Source organism: Gallus gallus, chromosome Z (assembly GCF_016699485.2).
Source record: "Gallus gallus isolate bGalGal1 chromosome Z, bGalGal1.mat.broiler.GRCg7b, whole genome shotgun sequence".
Taxonomy (NCBI): domain Eukaryota; kingdom Metazoa; phylum Chordata; class Aves; order Galliformes; family Phasianidae; genus Gallus; species Gallus gallus.
In genome coordinates, this window is record NC_052572.1 from 59,648,548 (window position 1) to 59,658,362 (window position 9,815).

The window sequence follows — 9,815 nt, forward strand, 5'->3', positions numbered from 1 at the left end:
AAAACTGGTTGGTTTAGCAGGGGACAGGAAAAACCTGACAAAGCAAAGTTACAAAAAAGGTAGACTAAGCTCTTCTATGAGAACAGAATAATGCTTGCTGAAACCAGATAAAATTCAAAAGGAGTTATCTCATTAGGTGGTACACTGCCTATAGAACAAAATGACATTGAATATTACTAAGATTTAGATGAACAACACCGGAAACTTATTTTTGGCTATGTCTCTGAATACCCACAGGTTAATAGCAGAATAGAGATTAATAGAGAAAAGATTATACATATACTTTACATCTGTATAGCTCGAGGTATTAATATAAATATCAATAAAAACAGTGTTTGCTGTACTGGTGGCAAGTGTTGATCAGCTGTTGAAGCAGAATGTGCTGCTTAAATCCCTTCTGCTGTTCTCCAGCAGTACAACACCCTCTCTGGTTGTATGTTCCCATAACTGTATGTCCTTCCCAAACCTGCCTCAATTGATAATAAAGGAATGTTGAATGAACTCATCAAATGCTCACTCCCCTTTGATTATTAGGAATTTTTTCCCCTGTAGTAATTCTCATGCCTCCTCAGGCAAATTGTATGAAACACTGCAGGAGAGAGGATGGGGACTGGAATGAGAAACTCACCTAGATTATGCAGCAATTATTGTATGAATTTTTATTCATTAGCACATTTTCCCCCTTTTCCAGAGTCCAGTCTCTTAAATGTACAAGTTAAACTTGGTCACAAAAGAGGCTAGTTGATTATAAATCCTTAAGAGGCAGAAAGACTAGACAAATGATGCCACATCCCTGGACACATTCAAGGTGAGGTTGAAAGGAGTCATGGACAGCCTGATCTAGTGAGTGGCAACCCTGTCCAAGGCAGGGTGTTGGAACTGAATGGGCTTTATTGTTCCTTCCAACCCAAACCTTTCTATGATTCTAAGAATACTGAGAGCTTTAGTGGTGGTAGCATCTTAAAGTACGTTGGAGATAGGTATATTGAAATTTCAGGCTACTAGTATATAGTGATTCACAACACCGGGCCATGGGAGTGGGACCTGAGGCAGGGAGATGAGGGTGGGATGTGAAGCTGTGAAAATGCTTATTCAAACATTTTCAGATGGCAGCATCGGATGTATTATGTCTGGCAGAACCATTGGCAAGCACAGAATAACTGTGCCATTAAGCAGATTCATCTGCAATTGGGTGATGACTCAGGGCACATTCTCAGCAAACATGTAGACAATATGAAGCTGAGATATCTGCAGTCCCCTCACACTCGTGCAGTTCTGGGCTCCTTAATCCAAGAGAGACCTGGGCATACTGGAAAGAGTCCAGTGACTGGCAGCTAAATTGCTTGGAAGGACTGGAGCATCTCACCCATGAGAAGAGAGCTGGGACTGTTCCTACTGATAGAAAAGGCTCAGGGGCATGTTGTCAGTGTCAATAACAAATCCTGAAACTAGTGGCAGAATAGTCACTTTTATTTCCTTTGCCAGTATGAAGTGTAAACTTAACATGGTATTCCACTGAAAAGCAAGGACAGGAAAGGGCTTTGACACAGTGCTTGGGGACCCCCGGGGGTTGCACTGCCTCTGGGTCCTCCTCTGGAGCTACTTGTCCTGCCCAGCAGAAGATGTCCACTCAGCCTTATCTTAGGGGGTTTCAGGGCTTCTTCTGGGGCACCTTTCCCTCAGATCCACCTTAGGTTGGAACTGGATGGGCTTTAAGGCCTCTTCCAAAACAGGACATTATGTGAGTTTCTGACTTTATGAAATCAAGTGTCGTGGCTAAATAAACTCAAGTTTGCTCCAGGCACAGGAATCTTTGGAAGTGCCTAAACCACAAGATATAACTCAGTGCATGATTGTTGTCTCATGGTTGCATTTGGAGTGTGGATAGTTATGGAAGATTGAAAAACTTGAGAGCTGAGGAGTGAAAACCCCCAAACTCCTATGTACACAGCTCCATTGAAACACTAGAGTAGCTGACAGATACTTTTGATGAAAGTGTTCCAAACTTTCCATCCTTCCAAATTCACACAACCTGCTTTTTTTCCCATTTTTTTTCCTTTAACTAAGTGAGCCTGTGTGCCATGGGGAGTTTTCCAGCTTCCTCACTGCCCCCAAGCTCTCACAACTCTTGCATAGCACAAGGGTAATGTGTCTCTAAAAGCAGCAATTAAAATAAGACCAGTGTATCTCTAATAGTAATAATAGATGTCAAGCACTACAAAATCTCTGTGCTTACCCATCGACTTCTCTTATTACAAACCCACAAGTACTGTTTTCATAAAAGCACCTTTCAAGTAATCTGCCTTTTACTGAAATGTGACTGCTACTGTGTACTATTTTAAAAATGGCTTGACAGAATTGCTAATGTTCTCATTCCTTCAGGATATTTCCTAATACTTGTAGCCTTTTCATGTTTCTAATTAGGCCAGTAATGGTCCCTGAAGTTAAACCAATTAAAATTATTTACTGTGACACATAGTGTGGAGATAATTATCTGATATCTGAATCTAACTTCTGCTTACTTCGCAACATTACTTAATAGAAAACAGGGAAACTGATGCCCATGCTTTCATTTTACTTGTCTACCAAATGTGTTTGCCCTATAGCAAACTGTTTAAATTAAGCATTAAAATCTTTGTGGTGCTAATCAAAATGTTTAAAATCCACTCACACTTCCTTTATAGTTCTGAGAAGCATATAAAACTCTTACACATTACCTTTTACATTATAGTTGCTGACCAATGTAGTATTATAACCACATTGTACATAGATAATGCAGCTTCTGCACTTTCTAAAGCCTTTTCCATTTTTTTTGTTTTGTTTCTGTTGCCAACATGCATGCAGCAGAATAAAGACTTGAAATTCTTAATCTTATAAACAAAGTACAGTTGTTTTTTTTTTTGTTTGTTTTTTGTTTTTTTAAGCAGAGATGCTTAGTCTCCTGGTATGATTTAGATTGTCCTATTTCCCTGAACTGATTTTTTTCTGGCAAAAGGTGAAATTGATTTTCAGAGGCACCAACGTCGATAATTTAGCCGAGGTTCACTTATAATTTAGTAATTTAGTAATTTCAAAACCTGATCGAAGGAGGGAATACATGAAACAAAAAATACAATACGATAAATTCAGGGGATACATAATATTTTTCATTAAAGCAGTGACACTTCTTGAGTATCCCCCTCAGAAAAACATCAAAATGAAAGAAAGGAGAAAATCTACAACCCAAACTCAAAATTTGGAAACAATTTGTCCTGGTTTTAAGGCAAAACTGGTTGAAGTCTTCACACAGAAACCTGAACCAGTAAAAGAACTTCTGTTTTTGCTTAAATCTGTTGAATGCAAACTGCATTAATCTAGAAAGATGTTCAGCAAACCACAGGGGCAAGCCAAGACAACTTCCACAAGATATCACTCCCACAGTGTAGACAGTGGGAGGATGCTGTATTTGTTTTGCCGAATTCTCTGAGCTTTGTGGCCAACCTGAAACATAAATGGAGTGTTCATGGACTTGTCTAATTCAAATTTTAAGTTGCATTTTTGCACTTTCCTGGTAACTGAAAATATATATATGAACTTCGTGCACAAGAAATTTTTTCTACTTACAGGCTGACAGAATCAAGCCTGTAGAAACACATGCAAAATTGGCAGCAATACAACGTGCTCCAGGGATGTGACAGGAGGCCAGGGGGAAGAACTTTTGGAGGATGAAGGTAGTTCAACATTTCATGCTCAGCTGGTCACTTCTTCTTCTTTGGTAGATTTTAGTTCATTGAGAATGTAAAAAAATATGTTTAGAGCCATTGCCCCTTCTTCCCAGCATTCAAAATCCTAAAAGATTTCAAAGCAATTAAAATATTTAATGAATAAACATATTTCTGCATCACCATTATCAAGTCCTTTCTGCTTCCCTCAATTTTGCATACATCACAGTGTTTAGTATACCATAAAGTTTCACTAAAATGAATAAAGCAATTGCAGATATTGGTAGACACTGTTCTTATGCAGGGATGTTTTCATGTTTTGGAAAAGTTCTCAGCTCTAATAAAGGGGATGGAGTTAGCTTATGGACAGTAACTAATGTTTACATCTTAATTTACTAAATATTTCTTTCACCCTCTTGTCATTGCTAACTAATTCAGATACTTACATTCTTTTATCTTACTGATCATCAAAACTAATTAATTCTTGTCTGCTCATAGTGCTAGTGAGAGCAAAGGAATGCACGTCAATTCCTGTCACCAAGGAGTTAAAAACTCCTCAGCCTTCACTCTGGAAGGTTTGCTCTTATGCCCTTTTAGACAATGACAAGCTGTTAAGTGCAAAACTAATTAACATTTCAAAATCTAGCGTTAATCAGTAGTACTCAGATTCATTGGGAACTCTGTACTGCTGAGTTTTTTCACTTGTTCTTTTTGTACCATAACTTACAAATTATTTTGCTAGTTTTTGCTGCTGTTTACCACACTGAAAACACAGTGAAACATTACAAGACAGAAGTTTTTAGAGATACATTGGTTGTACGCTTTTTAATACCTCCCCTAAAATCTGGTCTTTATTCAGTGTTCCCTCTCCTCCCCTCCCCCATCGTTCTCTTGAGTGGCTGATCTAATCCTCAATCATTTTTATTGTTGTATTAAAGAATGACTTATATTTAAAATATCAACTGACTGTTATCTTAAATCTTGGACCATTCCCTATAAGAATTCAGATGAAATCTAAATTAGGTCCCTGCTAAAGAAGACATATCAATATGATTCCCTTTATGTTAAAAAGAAAAATATATATATATATTTGCTTGCTACATTCGCAATTTCAATTTTGAAAGCAGAATGATCACCTTAATTTCACATTATAGAAACTGGGAGCAATTTTCTACAATAAAGAAACTAAATTGCTCAGTCCTGCTGTTGAATAAGAGCTCTAAGATGAATTTGGATAGGGTAGACCATGTCCAACCTGTGTCCTGCATGTCACATACAGCCATGCACAGCCTGTACTGCAGCTCACTCTCTGCCCCCTGCCATCATGATAGTGGCTCTTCCCAGCCTGAAACAATTCTTCTTCACTCAGTGCAGCCCAGACAAGCCAAAAGGTGGAAGGAATTATCTTGGTCTACATATAAAATATATAATATAGTTAATGTGTATAAGTAACAAAACTTTTTTGTAAAACAATATTTTTTACTATAAAAACAAGGGCAATAAAAGCATAAAACTAGTGGGATATTTGACCTTGCTTATGTGAAACTGATGCATCAGTTCAGTCAGTTCAATAGAAGTGGTTGCAATTCTTAGTGAGGTCTTAAGATGTTTGTCAGGGCTTTTTGATGTAACTGTACTCTCCCTGTGGTTCACCCCTGAAATCATGATAGAATCATAGAATGGCTTGGACTGGAAGGGACCTCAAGGATCATCAAGTTCCAGCCCTCCTGCCAGAGTTGCCAGCTACTAGATCAAGTACTAGATTAGATTGTCCAGGGTCCTCCAACCTGGCCTTAAACACTTCCAGGGACAGTGGCATCCACAACTTCTCTGGGTAACCTGTTCCAGTACCTCACCACTCTCTCAGTAAAAATCTTCCCCCTGACATCTGATCTAAATCTCCCTTCATTTTGTTTAAAATCATTCCATCTTGTCCCATTCCCATCACTATCTACCCTTGTACCATTGATTTCCCTCACGTTTATAAACAGCTTTTACGTATTGGAAGGCTATAATGAGGTCTCCCCACAGCTTTCTCTTTTCCAGGCTGAACAAGCCCAGTTCCTTCAGCCTATCTTCATAGGAGAGGTGCTCCAGCCCTTGGATCATCTTCGTGGTCCTCCTCTGGACTCTCTCCAAAAGCTCCACATCTTTCCTGCGTTGGGGGCCCCAGACTTGGATGCCGTATTCTAGCTGGGGCTTCATGAGGGCAGAGTAGAGGGGGACAATCACCTCCCCCACCCTGCTGGCCACCCCTCAAATGTAATGCCAAAAGGAGATGACATAAATAAGGCGTGACTGTGAAGGAAAGGATGTTTATCTCTGATTGGATAGGTCTTATAAAAGTCTAATAAAGAGACATGATCAAATTTTTCTTTGTGTCTGATTGCAACTCTATATACATTCAATGTAAAAATTTGCAGGTAATGCACGTACCTGCATTCTGGAGTCAGAAATTTACTAAAAAAAATGATTATATTTTTCAGAAATCTTGAAAACAATTCTTGAATTCCTTTATCTAAACAGAAAGCATAGCTTCATATTTTTTTCTGTAAACAGTTTAGATAGTGTTTAGCTGATATGTCAAAATGCATACAATTGTTTGCAATAACTTGATGTTGCCATAGTTTAAGTTTCATTTTGAATGTTGTTATGGTTTGAAACATAAGATAAACTGATTTTCACTTTGAAGATGCATGTTAAACTCATTTAAGTGAGCGGTCAAATCTACAGAAAAAAAAATCACAAATTATTTACACTTTTTCTGAGCTTTTTGAGGTGTTGAAAATTACAAGATTTTGCTCCTTTGTCACCTGAGCAGTTCATGCTCTAGCTATGCACAGTACTGATATGGAGTAGTATTGATATGGACAACAGATGAAAAATAAGTCATGCTCATTAAGTTTTGTTTCAGTATTCAGTTTAAATCTGAAATGCTAATATTCGTCTATGCCATGTTGAAGTGTATCACAAGGCAGCATCCTTGTGGGTTTCTCAGTGAAATAATCCACGAGAGGAGATTGAGTATCACTTTCCCAAAAGAAATAATGGCATTATAAATGTATCCCAGTCTTAAATTATTTTTAAAAAGCTAATGAAATCCCATTGCTATATAATTGACATACAGATGACATTATGATAACTTCACAATGCCTACTTGAAGAGAATATATAAGATATACGTTATTCTCAGGACCTGGACCCTCCAATACCTTTATCTTTTCTAGATATTAATTTCAATACAACTTATACAACTTACACAGCTTTATAATATTTACTGGGACAAAGAATCCACATCATTAGAGAAAACCTCTGTTTTGCCATCAAAATATGATTTCATAATTTGATCAAACTGAATTTATTGTTTCATTTTCAGCTAGCTTGTAGAGAAACTACTTAAGAATTTGCTTAATTTGTAAAAAAGTCAGATTTTGTGGGATTTCACTAAGGCTATTTTCTCGTGATGAGCTTTTCAATCTTCAGATTTTTTTTGCAGCTCCAATGGAGTCATATGTTAATTGTATTCTAAATGCACCTGCAGGTGGTCATGGTTATTTTGCATATAACTAAAAGAAATGTGCACATGCAGAAAGAAATATTAATGCTATGTTGGATCTGAAACATGAAATGTTTTCCTAGGATTCATATTTATTAACACATATATAAAACAACCTTGAACAGATTGAAGTCTAATATCTATGACTAATTCTGGGACATTTTATCTTTTAATTTCTTCTACAAAACAATGGAACATCAGAGAGATTTTTCTCCAGTCAGCATGTTTTGAAAGAGTCAAATGGTGTTAATATTTTCCTGTGTCTGAAAACAACTGTCTCTTGCATGTCTGTCTTCACCCTTTTCTACCTTGAAACGCAAGTATGATCCATGAAACCTCAAGCAAATGTAAAGAAAAGCAATACTGTTGAGCAGGCACCCTAAATGATGGAACAAAACTTTATTTACAGGGGATCACCAACTCCATTTCTTTCAGATAGTACAAAGTGTATCAGATGAAAATCCATTCATCTGGCCTTTTTGCAGGGATAAGTTTCATTAATGGTGATACTGCAAACCACTATGGCATGAAGTTTTGCTGCATGCCATTTCTTAAAGAAGAATTCTGTGAAATGTTTCAATGACTTCATTTATCCATTCTTATCCCCTCTTCACATACCAGACAGAAAACACATAAACCTTCCTGGTGCTCAGAACTACCCACTCCCTCACGGAAGTATGGAAAATCACCCACAATCGGCAGAGACATCACAGTTGTCTGCTGTTCTTGCACTTCCCAGGGAATCATCTGGTAGCGGTCACAGCTAGAAATAATCCTGAACTAGAGTTCCCAGAAGGTAAAACTGCTGGATCTCATTACTGCTGAACTTCAGTTATTAAACGGACACCTAACTCTTGCTTAGTGAACCTGTAGGAGAGCTGCTTATAGACAAGCTCTTTGTCTTGTTAGGAGGTACTACTGCTTTGCTACCCACTTGGTGACCATCTCTTTCTGCTGGAACCTGTTGTGCAGTGCCTACCACATTGCTCACTGCCTTTCTGCCTGGTCCAGCACCTGAGTCAGCAGTTTTCCGGCAGCAGCATCTGAATGTTTGTTAGGCCTTTTACGTGGCTTATGGTGGTGGCTATAGAAAGTCTGCAAGGCTGGCAAAGAAGTGTAGTCTAGTGGTCTGTCTAGTGCTAGCAATTGTACTTTTCTTATATGTTCACATTTATCTGTAATAATTTTGTTCCCTGCTATGTGCCTTAAAAGAAGGTCCCGAGAAAATTCTCTTTTGATATCTGTGTATAACTTGGGACATTTACCATCATGTTTCCCTCCTCATGTTTTCTGTATTCATCTTACTATCCTTCTTCTTGCACTTATATTCCCAGTCTCTTGCAAAATTATAACATAGTCATTCTGTGGTTAGAGTACAAGCTCATGAGACACCTCTCTGTGATGAGAGGCCCTTAAATCACTCCTGTTTTTTTTCTGTTTATATTATGGCCTCTCCAAAACACAGCTGTATAAAGAAGGTTAGAAAAGTTTACTCTTAATACATATTCTTCCCTGCCCTAAATTCATTTCCCTTCCATGCTCTCCTCCAGCAGCCCCAAGAAATAAAGCTTTATGCTTATGTCTCTAAATTCCTTATGTTGACCAAGTTTAATATTTCTTCTGTCTTTTGCACAATTCTGTTTATGTTGTTAGTGAGTATAATAAATTGGTATAAATAATGGTCCTGGTGAAGACTTACAATGGGTAATGATAACATTTTTACGTAGTGCTCAAATTTAGATCAAGTAAAATAGAAGACTGTTAAAGTAGATGTCATTCTCTCCTCTCCTCCCAACATACCCCCCTTCCATTGACAACTTTCTGATGTGAGCACAGAAAATCATGTAAATTGGCCTAGTGTCCTTGCTATGCAAAATGCAACTCCCTCTACAGTAAGATATGTGACACCTATCTCATAGACAGGAGCTTACAATCCTGTTCATTAATTTTATCACTAACATAAACTTTTAATATGCATATGATCAGTATATGGGACTTCCAGGGCAGCTTAAAATGACTGTAACCTGTAATTACTGCTCCTGTACTTGATTATAATAATCTGATTGCAATTATTCAGTGATTTTAATACAAGCCCCAAGCTACATAACAATAATTCAAGTGCAGTGATTGGGAACATGTTTCTGTTTGGCTGTGGAATGATGTTTTAATCCGCACTGATTCAGGGATCTGGCTATAGTTCTATTCATGTAATTAAGGCACATTTATAAAGTCAAGTAGAATAACTTTAGTTTGAAGTGAATTTAATTAATGCAAAGACTCTATATAAGTCAAAATGGATCATAAGCATGACTTCCTTAGATAGGAATAATAAAGCAAAGATAGCAATATGTGACTGGTTTGGCCATTACAATGAGGTGGCTAATTTTTAAATAAAAATGAACAAGCATATGGGAAGATGGGAGGAACCTGCTTCCAGTAGTACTGTGAGATGCATTTAATTTGAGATCCAGAAATTTTACTGGAAGTTTTATCATTTTCATGCTCTCAACTATGCCCCAGGCTTAACCCCATGATCAGAAGCAAGACTTTAACAGGTAA